We start from the raw sequence: 15004 nt of genomic DNA, 5'->3' as shown, positions 1-15004 counted from the left end.
GAACATGTTTTGCACTCACACATCATAACAGCCATAATTATCTTTTCATATATTTTAAGCTTCAAATTCTCGACTGAATTCACAAAACACAAAATTTTCGGCTGAATAATACCACGAAAATCCCGTTTTCAGTCGATATTTATTTATTTTTATTTATTTTTTTGTATATATGTATTTTTATGGCTCTAGTCTGTTAATGTTGCTCTTAGATATTTGAAAGTATTCACTTTATCGAAAGTATTACTTGATATTTTAACATATCCATAATTTCCAGTATTATGGCCAAGGAAAATTTCCATTTAGTTAGTTGTCTCTGCATTTACTTGAGACCTTGAGAAAGTTCTGGAACGTAGAGGCCTAAACATTAGTTAAAACAAACAAAAAAATGAATATCTCGACTTTAACGAAGAAGGAAATGGGGAAGTACGGCTACAAGAATAAAAATTTGATAAAGTGAAGAATTTTAAATATTTAGGGTCATCTGTTGCCAAGATGGGTGATTTGGTCGTGTAAATAAGACAGAATATTTGGCGTTCTGTGTGACCGCAAATCTCGGTAATGAATAAAGAGATTAAATACAAAACAATGGTTGGGCCAACAATGATATAAGGTGGCAGAAATATGGTCAATAAAGAAAGTACAGTGAAAAGATTGAATGTTACCGAAATGAGAATGCGACGCTGGGTATGTGGAATAACAAGAAAAGACAATAAAGATTAAGAGTGAGGGGAACAAATCATGGATGCAGATATATCTAGGAAGATTCAAAAAAAGAAGGCTGTGGTGATATGGCCATCTAATGTGAAGAATATATGATTATGTGGTTAGAAGAATGATGACAATGGAAATGGATATACACAGAGGTAAAGAGAAACCAAGAAGGAAATGGATGAATATGGCTACGAATGACCTAAGGGAGAAACGTCTAACAGGAGAAGAATTACGGCACAGGTATTTACGGAGAAGAAAATGAAATGAAATCTTTATGTTTTACGTCCAACGTTATGCCGGCTAGGCTAAAGGTGACGGTAATGGTGAGAAATCAATGAAATGGTGGAATGAAGAGAGTTGGAGGAAACGAGAGAACTCTTGAGACAACCCATGCACACAGTATTTATCCACCACAAAGCTCACCTGGCGCAAGCTGGGGTCCAACCAAGGACCCCATGCACCAGAGAAGATCGCTCTACCACTGAGACACCGTGGCCCCCATTTATGGAGAATACTCATCAGAAACGTCGACTCCCACATAAGTGGGAAACGATGGAGAAAGAAGACGAATAACAGGACCTTATCAAACGAGGAAAACTGAAATTCTGAAGCCTTCATTCCACGAACTGGGGCACCAAAGTTTTCAATTTAGACTTTACTTTCTTAATTTAATCCTCAACAAACTGTTTAAAAGTAAGTTCAAACGCGTTGACTATTTTAATAAACATATTCTACTTCAAATTATATTAGGTATTTTCGTCGTCAGTTTTTCAAGTATTTCATACTAAAATGCTATAGTTATATTGTTTTTAGCAATAAAACTCGCAAGTAGCATAATAGTTTGTGTTAACAGAATATTGATTCATTTAATTACAGAATAAAAAGATACGGATCACTCCACTATCTTTCTCGTTCTCATAGTTCTAATTAAACCATGGATTGAAGAATTATAATCTATTCTATAGACTTATTGGTTAAATATTTATGTATGATACAAAAATAAATTGTAAAAATTGTTCCCGAGGAAAACAAGTTATGCCATTTTGTATGGCGGTTACCAAATAATTATGAAATACTGTGCAAATCCTAACAGCAGTTTTTAAGCAAATCGTAAACAAAAAAGTAAGTAAACAGATAAATCATCATTTATGTACTTTTCCCGAGAGAAATAATTATGCCATACCTGCAGAGTTGTTAATAACATATTTATTTGTGAAATATATATAAAAAAAGTTTTCGACAAAACCATCCTATAACAACTAATCACAACTAGTATCCTTTGCTTTCTCTTTTGACCGCTTCGTTCCTTGAGTGCAGTGGGTCTCAACCGATGTGTCGCGACACACTAATGTGTCACGTAGTCCCCTAAGGTGTGTCGCGAAATTTTTGAATTTGAAAATCATGAAGAATTTAATAATAATTAGTTACAATCGAGACAGACTGTACCAGTCAACACCTCCAGCAGTAGCAATAATGCTCAATGCTATATAAAGTCATTGCAAAAACTAACTGGTTTCATTATTATAACAGAATAAAAATATCAAACAAGTACGTCGCGTTCAGTAAAGTGTGCCGTCAGTCAAAAAAGATTGAGAACCACAGCTCTAGTGGCTATCACACGCACCTTTGCTGCATAAGGTCTCCCGATTCCGTTTCCAGAGCAAGAGATTCAAACGCACTACAGAGGATTAAATTAAATTACACTTCAAACTGTAGGTCTTGTTCTATAGAGCCTTGCTGGTGACGAAGGGTGTAAATACGAATCAATCCTTTCTTCTACTTTTAAAAACGAACTGTATTGTAGTGCAGTGTTATTAATATAGTATTTCTGAAACGTGAATGAAAACGGTTGAACAGTTCTCGAGAATAGCAATATTCGATTTTCACTCTCCAGTAAACTATACTTATTTTTGGTTCTTGTCTTATTTAAGAGTTCTGCCCAAAGTGTACTCGTAACCAATGCGACCAGTTTCTTTCTTCTATGTGTCAAAATGATACGGACAATTGGAAATTAGAAAATTATACTGAGCAGACAGAAAATGGACATCTTAAATATTGGTATCTGTGAAGTAATATTTGAGAGGTAGGTAGAAATATTAATTATTACTGAATTACAAACCTTTATTTATGTAATAAGCATACAACTTACAGTGCATATAATCAGCGTAGAAGAGGGAAATCTTCAGTTACAAGATGGAAGTCAACGGTGTATTGAGGCATCAAAGAGTTTACTACTTCTATATGGTCCAACTCCTGATCCTTGTATGATTTTTCAATAAAACTTCCCGTTTTCTTATATGACAGAAATTAGTCTACTTTTACATCATTATTCTTGCATAAAGAATTTCCAAGGTTTGCTCTGCAAATAATGACACCATAAAAGTCGAATGCGGCAGCCGCATGAATGCATTCATAGTTGTAATAAGAATTCAGCTTCTGTAGTAATTCCAGGAAGACATTGATTTTTGTACCGAGTTTTATAATAATCATAGAAAAACATGTATTTAGTGACGAAATAATTGCATATGATAATTGCATTTTAGTTTGTGCGGACCACAACAAACATTTTGCAGTGTTACGGACTGACGATGTCTTATCGTAGGATTCACTCAGCCATTCCTAACTCTCAGAAAGTTTAGCCAGTGTTTATCATTTTTTTTTTTCATGAGAGGAAATGCGCATGAAGGTTTCAAAGGAACTTTCTGACAACCAAGATAAAAGCTGCCGAAAGTAAAATTAAATGAAATGTCAGTTTTACCTCCCACGGTTATGCCGGTTAAGCTAAAGGAGACGGTGATTATGAGAAATGAATGAAATGGTGGAATGAAGAAAGTGGGAGGAAACGGGAGAACCCCGAGCAAACCCACGAGTACGGTGTTTGTCCATCACAAAGTCCAGACGGCGCGAGCTGGGATCGAACCAAGGAGCCCAAATACCGGAGGTGAACGCTCTACCACTGAGCCACCGCGCCCCCACAAGCTGCCGAAAGTATTAGCAACCATACCGAAAGGAATCTTGCTAAAGGCACTAGCAAAAATAATGACAAACATAAAATTAACTTAAAATTGGTTAATTCGTTCTTATAATTGAGAAAAATGTATTATATATATGAGAGTACACACTTTTGCTGTTGATTGTACACCCACAGAAATATGTTATCAATAGGTTAATAGGGCGCGGTCTGACGCTTTCTAGTTGTCACACTGCTTGAACGAATCGAGTGACAAAAACATTTTGGCTAACTTTTAAACTGCCTGGTCTTCCGTGTTTAAATAACGATATAAAACATGGAAAAATATAATACTCAATGGCCATCATTATCTTATCACGATAAAAACTTGTAAACAAATCAAAGTACACTGTCATGACGTCACGGAAAAAGAGCTTCATCTATGTAAATAAAAATGCAATCAACGTCATGTTACATTATCATGGAAAAAGCTGAAACGTTTGAAATGAATTTTTAAACATTGTACTATCTGTTTGAACATAGAAAATACTTATGTTAGCATAATTCGATGGTTTTCTTTATATCACTTAAATACGTATCCTAACAGAGGAGTAGCGTTATTCAAATGTCTTCCCAAAACCGAGTATCTCACGAGCTTTCCACGTAAGGGAGATAACTTGGCACATAAATTTGTTGTTACAGCATTTTTGTAAATTACGCTTCTCGAAGGGGGAGAGGAAGAATGGAGGCAACTATTATAATTTTTAATTTCTGATTTTGTATTTATAAGATGGACAAAATGAGTATGAAGCACAGTACAGTTATTGTATCACTAAAGCCCTTTAATCATAAAATCTATTGTAAGAAAGCAAATTGGCAACTGAAAATGAGAAAAAAAAATTCAATTTCCAACATTTCAGTTCCTTTTTGTTAAAAAAATATTTCTTTTAGAAAAACAACGTCCATTCAGCAAAGCCATTTTTTTTATCTCTAGCTCCTGAACTTGAGGTACTATCCAAGTATTTGTCTAGCGTGTTTTGAGGGAAACTAAAAGAATTTTTAGTCAGGACGGCTGACTCATGTATTTGAATCCTGAGTGTAAGAGGGGATTTTATTCCTATTCTGTATTACATAAAATTATGCACCTCTTTGTTATTCTACAAAATGGTGTATTTCCTTCTTTCTAGAGATCGAAATATAAGCGAGTGTCAATGGTGCAAAGTGGGTTACACGAAACGTAGATAGGGTTCCAGAGATTCGTTGTGCGTCTTTTTTTTTCTTTTTTGTTATTTTTAAATTTAGTTCAATATCTCGTGATTATGCGCCGGGGCTAAAGGAGACTGTGATGATAATGGTGGCATGAAAATGGGAGGAAACGGGAGAACCCCGAGAAAACTCCTGCACTCGGTGTTTGTCCACAAGGGCGCACTTGGTGGGAGCTGTGATAGAACTTAGGAGCCCGTGTGAGGAGAACCACTGCGCCCTCACAAGGAGCTCCATAGTTTCATATCAACAATAGATTATGAATGTTTAAATGGTATTTTAAGTAGGAACACGGCTTTAAATATACGTAGAATATTTAATAAAACTCAATATTGCTTAATAAAATCCACTTCGCTTTTTTTTTTTTTTTTTTTAACTAGGTTTATCACAACCTTACCTCTAAGGCGACAAAGTGAGTATTTTCTAAAATATTTTGATTTCTGATTTTGTATTCATAAAATGCTCACTGTAAGAAAACGGCTCAACATATAAAATGAGTTTTAAACAACCAGCACTTGGGTCGAGCTTTTTTATTTAAAAACTTATTTTACTTTGATTGAAATACTATCCTAAGAAAAGGAAAAGGGTTCAAATTTACCTTTCAAATATTTTCCATAAATCTTATTCTACCTGTGCGAAAAACGGGCATTTCAGCTAATGTGCTAACATTTTCTTTCGTCGCCTATTCAACCTGAAGTATTACTTAAAGTAGAATTAACAGATTCATAACAGATAAATCGAGATATTTCTTTATAACAATTCCATCAAACATAAAAATAAAAGTACGCGGGTCTGAGGCAGAACGCAGTAGTGCTTTTAACTTGTTCGGTCCTGGATTCAGTCTTCACGGCGATCAATTTGCCTAGGTTTTAAAAAGTTTTCTCAGACATTAACGCACATAGTGGATTGGTTAGTTCACTATCATAACTCGGTATAATACAAATTAAAATAATGAAACTATATCAGAGGTCACAATTCTAAAATTACTACTACTGCTGAGATTATAGAAGCGAGCGATTATTTTTATGTTTAATATGGAGATTTTGGGGGCAACTTATCCCTTTTATTCGCTTATCTTTGACTGATCACAACCGCAAGCAACGAGACTCAACGGGAAGTCCTACAGTAAATACACCACGAGGACTGTCGAAAAAGTAACCGGCCTCCTTTCTTTTTGTGAAAACTACATGGCGTAGGTTGGCCAAATTTAGCGCCGTGGAAGAGGGGTCTATTATTATTCTCCAATAATAAATACAGTTTAAATGTTGCTATATCACGCTATTTATAGTGGGCTTTTCTTAACGCGAAAGGATTCTGATAAGAGCACACGTTGTGTATATAAATTTACACAATGAGACGAGAATTCGACACCGAGAAAACCTTATTTCTCGTTTCGACTCGTCTCGTCTCATGGGCGACACTAGTGAGAGTAGGTCAGAGATAGGAAACCCAAACAGCTTTATGAGTTGAAACTAGCAAAGAAACCATGACAGACATTTGGTCGGGATGTGGTAAGTTAACGGGACAGTACAACACTGATTTACCAAATTTAAGAAAGGCCATGAATCCTTCTGGGACCCACCACATACAGGACGTTTAAAACCATGATTGAAAAAAATTACGATTTTCCCCCGAAAAATCAAGTTTATTTTTTAAATTTAAATTGATTTTTTGAATTTAAATTACTTGTATCTTTTTAAACGTAATAAAATTTAAATGTTATTTAAAAAAAACTGGTAAACGACAAAAATGTTCGTTTCTTTTATTAAATGTTAGAATAAAAGTGAAGTCGTTATGTCTCTCGATATTTATTTGTGTTTCCTGCGAAGTGTTTCTCACACGTGACATTTAACTCAGTAGCAGTATATTATTGTTCTTCCAACATATAAAGAGCAGGCAGTCACCGAGATATCGCGACTTTACTACACAATGACTGAACAGAAGAAAAATAATACATGGTAATCCAACTTTTTTCTAAGAACCTTAATCGCACGTACAGAATCCCTTACCATTTTGCAAATTTGCATTCCACTGCACAGAAAGTATACTGTACAGCCTTTTAAAAACTAGAATTTATGAATTCAAAACAATTTTTATTACCTGATTTTATTACAATTCTCCTATATTGAACATTGGTATCTTTTGCTTTAAAATTGTAAAATTATTCCAAGTAAACTTGTATATCAGCATAAACTGTATGTGAATATAAATAATTGATTTCAATTATCTACACTGATTATGGCACAACTAATAACACACGATGTTTCTTTTAGTACTAAGGCGTTTCTAATTGCGAATGGCCTTTTCTCTTTTAATTACAAATATAGTTTTCAATTTTCTTTCTAATCATTAACAACTAGTTGAAATGTCCATTCTACATACGGGAAGAATAAGTTTTACAAATTATACTTGGATATCTTTCCTACCGCTTTTAAACGAAAAGAAGTGATAAGCAACCAGCAGAAAACCAAATATCTCGGCTTTTTTGTTTTGTTAAAGTTCATGAGGCAAGAATTATGACAGTATTCTTGATATAATCATTTTCATATTGTACTGTATAGGAGACTTATGAACAAAACTTGAATCCATTTAACATTCAATACTCAATATTTGAATCCTGTTCTTATTTCCATCTAAATGCAATTATAAACACCCGGCCTATCCAAGAGCTATACCTAAATTTTCATTTTAAATGGTTCAACTGTATCTTCATTTTCGCCATTTTATGAATACAAAATATGAAATTAGAACGTTACGGAAATGTTTGCCCTTTAAAAGCGGAATTTTCGAAATAGTTGGAACACCTCTCAACTTATTTTCAATAAGTCTGTATACGGAATTCCAACTGACTAACTCCATGAGTTCGTGTGATTCGGCACTTTTGGTATAAATTTTGAACCCTTCTCCTCTTACGGATAGGCGTTTGAAAAAAAGTGACGTTAAAAGTCCGGCTCACATCAAATACTCTGTTCAAAAGAATATTTCAAAGTGTTGAACCGTTTTCCCGTGAAGATAAAACAGACAACGTCGATCTGAATGTGAAGGAAAAATACAGAAATGTTCTCTTTAGAAGCGGAAATTGAAAACTGATACACGCGTCCAATTATTTATGCACCGACTTTTATCTCTCTAACTTGAGGAACTCCTAAGATACTTTATTGTATTTTTGGCATGAATTTTGAACCCCTCTTCCTCCTCCTTAGGATATGGATTTCAATCAAGTGGCATGGTAAAAACCCATTACTGATTACGTTCAAAAATTTATTTCAAATGGTTCAGCCAATTTTTCGTTATAATCAACCAGGCAATGTCAGTGTAATTTATATACACATATTCCAGTTACAGTAAAAAAAAAAGCTGTGGCATGTACTAGTACAGTATGTAAAAATCGGATTTACAATTTTTGGTATTGAATGTTAAATTAATTCGTTTTCTCTCTAAGTTTCTTGAAAATATAAAATTATTATATCAAGAACATTGTCAAAACTCTTGGCCCATGAACTTTAACATAAAAAAACTAGATATTTGGTTTAAACTTGCATTATTAAGATCCTTCAGTTACAAAGTTCGGATTAAGATGCGAGTTTCAGGCTTAAATTTTGTTATTGTCCCAGGATGATTAAAAATATTGTATTTTATTTGTGTAATAAGGAAAATATATTTGATTTAAATGAATCGACCCTGTTCAAAAGCCAAAGATAACGAGACAATCAATGCATCTATTAAGGTTAACAAATGGCTGAAGTGTGAGACATTGGAGTCAAAAAAAAAAAAAAAAAAATACTGAATGCTGTTTATTATTAATGTACAATTATACAAGAAACTCAATAATCTATGAATTTGTTTAACTTAAAGCACTGATGTTGATAAACAACCAAAACAAGCTTGTATTTTTGAAACTGTTAATGTAAATTTGTAATCTTTCCAGAGAACGAGCTAACAATGCTTTGAAAGTTTACATTTCTATATGATTAATTCATTATATATATATAAATTACTTCTACTACTTACAACGGAAATAAATTTTAAATTTGTAATCTCTATTTTAATATACAAATTTTATTTATATTCTTTGTACGTACTTATTTTCATATGCCAAATGGACACGTTATTTCGGCTGCTCTGCGAAAACAGAAATACATATTTCACTTAACTAAGAGAGCTTCCCTACATTTTGCTAACACATGAATCAGTAGCATTGCAGGAAGTCGGGAAATAAACTTCCTCTTTGCCCCGGTCCTCTATCAAAATGGTTTTCTGATAAGAATAATTAGCCTATACAACTAAACTTAGTGTCTATGTGTAAGTAATTAACAAGCTGGCGAGTCTACCACACAAGTAGTGCCAGCTGTTATGAATAAGTGACCGTGGCGACAACCTCGAAATAGTCGTAAGAACGCTGTTCGATTTCTAAAGATATCTCCCAGACCAATAGAGTCTCTACTTTAACTACGTAAAATACTACGAATTGCCATAGCCAAGAACAAGTATATCCACTAATTCTATATTTTATACAGTAAAAGTTCGTTAATTCAAATCCCGAATTTGCTTAATCCAGACAAGCAAACAAACTAAACAGACAGAGAATGAAAGTTTAAATATGGTTAAAAATCAACAATCGCATTCGTTACATAGTTCCGAGACAGTTAAGAACTCAACTGTATTTGTCCACTGTCGCAAATACACCACACACTACACCATATGTATATAAGACAGTTAGTAGCATATTACAGTACTAACTCATTCACTCTGTGGCATATGAAAAACGGAGATTCAATCCCGAGTTCACAAAAGCCCTCCATTGACTTCTGTCTTTAGCCAATTAGATCCAGTTTCTACTCTGTATTCCAATTCCAATTTCTGCGAGGTTCATCTTAATATTGTCCTTACATCTGCGCCTAGGTCTTCCTCTAATGGATTGGATTTCCAGTTAAAACTTCGAAAGCGTTCCTACTTTCTTCCATTCTGGCAACATAACCTGCCCACTTAAGTTCCTTGATTTAATGATCCTAACAGTGTTTGGCAAACAGTATAAGTTACGGAATTCCTCGTTATGAAGTTTCCGCCATTCCTCACTCCGTTTCTCTTGGGTCCGACTATTAGTCTCAGGATTTTAATTCCAAATACTTTAGTCTACATCCTTCCCTTATATTAAGCAATGATATTTCGAAACCATACAACCATACAACACCATACAACACAACAGGCACGATTACCGTTTTATATATTTTAAGTTCCTCGACAGAATTCGCGGTGACAAAAGATTATGAACTGAATAATACCCCGAATTTCCTGCTTTCAGTCATCATTTAATTTCTTCGTAGATATGGTTTTGGTCTATTAACATGGATCCTAGATATTTTAAAGTATCTACTTTGACGAAAGTATTTATCTGATATTTTGACGCAGTATTAAGAACCGGCGAACTTCCATATATTTGGTTTTCTCTGCATTTACTACCAAACCCATATTCCTGCAAGCGTTTAACAAGATCTCTGCATTTCATTCTATTGTTATCTTAACATCCTCTATTATATTTACATCACCAATATACGTAACCTGGTGAGTGAATACTATTCAGCTCTAGGCCCTGGTTGCTGCCTTTGTTTTTTCTTATAGCGTACTGTAGAATACAATTGAATAATAATGGCGGCAACGCTCTTTGTTTCAGGCCATTCTCGACATGAAAGGTCGTGGACAAGAATTTTGGTACTCGGACTTTACTCTCGGATTCATTTAAACACATCCTAACTAATCGAACTAGCTTCTTCAGTATTCTAAATTATGTAAAAATATTGTACAATCTTTCCCTCCTAACCGAGTCGTAGGCCTTTCTAAAATCAATAAGTAATTTATGTACCGGGATATTACATTCCCATTTCTTTTCGAGTTATTTGTCAAAAGGTAAATATTTGGTCGAATCCGCACTGATAATCTCCAATAATTTCATCTGTGTATGAGGTCAATCTTACTAATGCTGTAGGACGTTAAAAAGGATTTTATAGGATGTTGACAGGACAGAAATGCCTCGATAATATTACAATCAATTTTATCACCTTTCTTGTAAATTGATACAATGATTGATTCTTTCCATTCTTGAGGCAGTTGCTCCTTGTTCCAGAAAAGAAGAATGAGTTTATATATCCTGTTCCACATTTTCCCCCTCCAACTAAAATTAACAGCAATTTCGTCTATATCCGGAGATTTGTGTTTCTTTAATTTCTTTATAACGATTTCTACTTCTATTCTGTTAGACTCGGGAATATATGGTTCTGCTTTGTGCATTTTACATTCTCCATGAACATTACTTTATGGCTGTGTGTTAAGTAAATCGTCAAAGAAATCTTTCCATCTAGTCAAGATGCTATCAGTATCAGTGAGAATTGTTCCACCTGCTTTCTTTAATATATAAGCGCAAGATTGAAAGCCTTTCTTAAATTCGATGATGCCCTTATACATGTCCCGAATTTTTGTTTGCTTTTAGTTCAGTAATTTTAGAGTTCAGTAATTTTAGCTTTCAAAAGATCATGTTTCGTTGCCGTAAAAGATTTGGAAGTTTCCCGCCTAATGTTAACGAAATTTTGTGTAGTTATGTCATTCTGATTTTTGTATCTACCGCAGTTTTGCCTGTTTTCTCTTCTCTGCTAGTTTGGTGCATTTTTGGTTGACCAAAGGTTTGTTCCGATGAATTTCCTATGTTGCCCAAATGTTTCTTTTGCAGAAATTTTAATATTAAATCCAATTATCCTCAACACTAGCGCACTCTAAAACCGAGACTCTATTCGACACTTCAATCTGATATTTCCCCTCTATCCTGGCTGTCCTCTAATTTCTGTAAATTAACCCTTTCCACTTTTAAATGTTGCATATTTCCTTTATTCAACGATCTCTCTCTCATTATCGCTCCTATCAGTGTCACAGTCAGCTCCTCTGAATGACAGAACATCGATTATGTTAGACTGTCTTCTTCTGTCTATTAAAATGTGATCAATTTGATTATGTGCTTTTCCATCTGGTGAGGTCCAAGTATATTTATGAACGTCACGATGTAAGAATTTCGTACTATTCACGATAAGGTTTTTGAGTACTGCAAAATTCATTATTCTAACGTCGTCGTCATTACTTTCTTTATGCATACTTTCGTTCCCTATAATTGGTTTCAAAATATCCTCACGTCGTACCTTCGCACTGAAATTCTCTAATAGAATTTTCATTAGAGGTATCGCAGGAGTTAATCAAATACCCGTTCTACTTCTTCGTAAAAAAAAAAAAAAAAAAAAAAAAAAAAGCCTTTTATATATCCTTATCTTCTGTTGGAGCATATACATTTAAAGAAATAATATCACATCCCGACCCTTAAGAGTAATGAAACAAAGTCTAACATTAGCAAATTCAACCCGTTTGTTTGCTGATATTATTCATTTGTAAACGAAAACCCTATTCCTAGTTGGTGAATTTTATTTCCTTCCCCGTAAAAAAAAACGTAAAATTTCCGGACGTCACAGTTCCATTTCCTTCCCACATTACTTCCTGAACTCCTACTAGGTCCATCCTATACTAGTATTTCTCTAATTCAGTCCTTACGGATTTTAACATGTCTGCCCTACAAAGACTTCTTATATTCCATGTTTCAAATCTCATGTCCATTTTACTTTGCTGAGGTCGTGTCCAGTTATTCCTCGTTCGAGGTTTCTGTGATTGTTCCTGAATAAGTGTCTTTTTTACGAGATGAGCTTCAAGCCAAACCCCCAAGCTGAAGCACTACCCTTGTCGCCTGTCCGTGGCTGCTTGTTCAATATGTTGAGTAGTATATGTATTTAGACCTATCCCCTTTAAATGCATCATGATTAACGTGTTTTGTTGCTAGAAACAGAGTATTAATACATTTTCTACTGTTCTTTTGGACTATTTAAGTTAATCCAGCCTACTTAGACCTGCCCTCTATTAGTCCGGACTAACGAGGTTTTACTGTACATAATAAATACGCAAAATATACAAATCCAGACACTAATAATTACTATTAAATAATCAAGAGGGTTGTTACTGCTATTACTAAAGTCTTACTGCGAACTAAAATTTCAATTTTACACTATGAATTGTACATGAAACTGCTTTAGCCCTTGACACGACATGGAGCTGCTTCTTTTCCCCCTTTTTTAAAGGTCGATACATAAGAAAAGTCTTTATTGTTAACTGTCAAGCAAGGGCGGAGTGATGACGTCACAATTAAATACCTTTTTTTCTGAGATCTGCACGTGTTTTCCATGCGACTAAAAATATTCGAATATTTTGCTGATAAGCAAGGATCAAAGGCAGGTTGTAAGAAAGCCTTACAGATATAAGGTTTACGGTGCATGACCCTGGATGACAAAATGACCATTATAAATGACGTACCGCCTGGGTCGGTCGTGGGTGCAAAACTTCCCGAAAGATATTTTTTGGAGGGAAACTTCCCGAATATCTCAAATTTCCCTTTGCGTGTACGCCACACATACGTATGCAAGGTACTATCAGAAAACTTATTTCATTCTGAAAAGAATGGTGTACGAATAATGATAATCGAATTAATTACGTTGTGGTTTAAAACTTCTATTTCAGCTCGTATCTTTTCACTGTTTCTACATAAAAATTTAGATCTTCCAACAAAATTGTAATATTTTTGTTCCTCGGAATGGAAATATTGAAATGTGACTTGGAACATAAGTTACGATGGGACAGGAGTAGATTTCAAGGTAGATTGTATCTGGGTACATGCAGTCGGGATTGGTTTGAGGGTCGCAAAACTTTACAAAAGGGATTTTGGAGGGAAATTTATATAATTATCTTAAACTTTCCCTTTCCAAGCAATACACTCACGGATTTGGTACCATTTGAAAGTTTGTTTTATTGTGTGACGTATGAATCATGATGCACGGATGAATGATGCTAAAGCAGCAGATACTTAACTGAAAGTCTATATTTTCCCTTAAAAACGGCACTGTTTCAAAATTCGCTAATAATGAATATAAAACTTTCAAGGTTACTTGAAAACTCGAACCTCGCCCATGGTTGAAAGTAATTTTTACATAATGAGTTGAATTACCAATGACGTTGATGTCAATTATTTTTATAAAGACGTGTTTCAAAAAATTATCCTATCACATATTTATTTATTTAACAATCACCAGATACAGCTCAGAGGCCATTTTACACTGGATATCTAACAACAACAATAACAATGGAAAGGATTTCGGAAGGTATCGGCCAGGGCCTGTTTAGTAGGTACCATCCCGGCATTTGCCTGGTAGGACTGAGGGAAACCCTGGAAAATCTCAGTCAGGATGGTCGGCAGCGGGATTCGAACCCACAACCTCCCGAATGCGAAGCCAACGCTCTACCACTTGAGCTACTTCGCTCGGTGATATTAACAGAAAAGTGCTTATTTAAACACTCCGGGCTTTATGCAGAGTCGTTCCGACGCGTGATTAGTGGCATACTAAAAGTTCGTTTAACATGTTTCCTGCAGTAGTCAGGCTTTTAATACGACGCTAATCATAAGTCAAAACGACTCTGCATAACGCGGTCCCTCTTTTAAAACAAAACTCAATTATGTCGTATATTTCATGGAATTATACAAATGAACAAAAATTATAGAGATAATTCAATTTATAATATATTAGAATCACCCATTCTTAACTGTTTTTAATACCAATACAACTGCATATTGTTTTTTTTTCTTACCTCTCTGTGTAGCCTATTTTGTGCAAATTAACAGTATTCGAACGAAATAATCGTCATTTATTGATTCCTCAACATGACAGCTTTTGAAGACAAAAATTACAATACCACTACTAAAGTAAGTCTTGCGTATATACACATAAACAGGAAAAATCAATTTCAGGAAGTTTATTATAATGAACTCTTTAGATGAAGGACACTCGGTGCAAAGAGCCAAACAACACGCGTGGAAGAAATTCATGAACAGAATATATGGCGACCTTCAAATCGGCTGTTACTATTACTTACGTTGCATTGTTGTCTCTCTTTCAGGAGCGTCATTTCAGATTTGTCTTGGGGGGGGGGGCAACACCAATTGATATT

General features: G+C 34.7%; 1 protein-coding gene across 4 annotated transcripts in view; it reads right to left on the bottom strand.

Moving 5' to 3' along the window:
- The window catches only part of LOC145672778 (SUN domain-containing ossification factor), a 161028-nt gene that overhangs the window by 112116 nt on the left and 33908 nt on the right, over positions 1–15004 (bottom strand). The gene's annotated exons all lie outside the window — the stretch shown is intronic.

This window comes from Thermobia domestica, chromosome 2, assembly GCF_964235325.1.
Source record: "Thermobia domestica chromosome 2, izTheDome1.hap1.1, whole genome shotgun sequence".
NCBI lineage: Eukaryota > Metazoa > Arthropoda > Insecta > Zygentoma > Lepismatidae > Thermobia > Thermobia domestica.
This window is presented reverse-complemented; position numbering and strand designations above follow the sequence as displayed.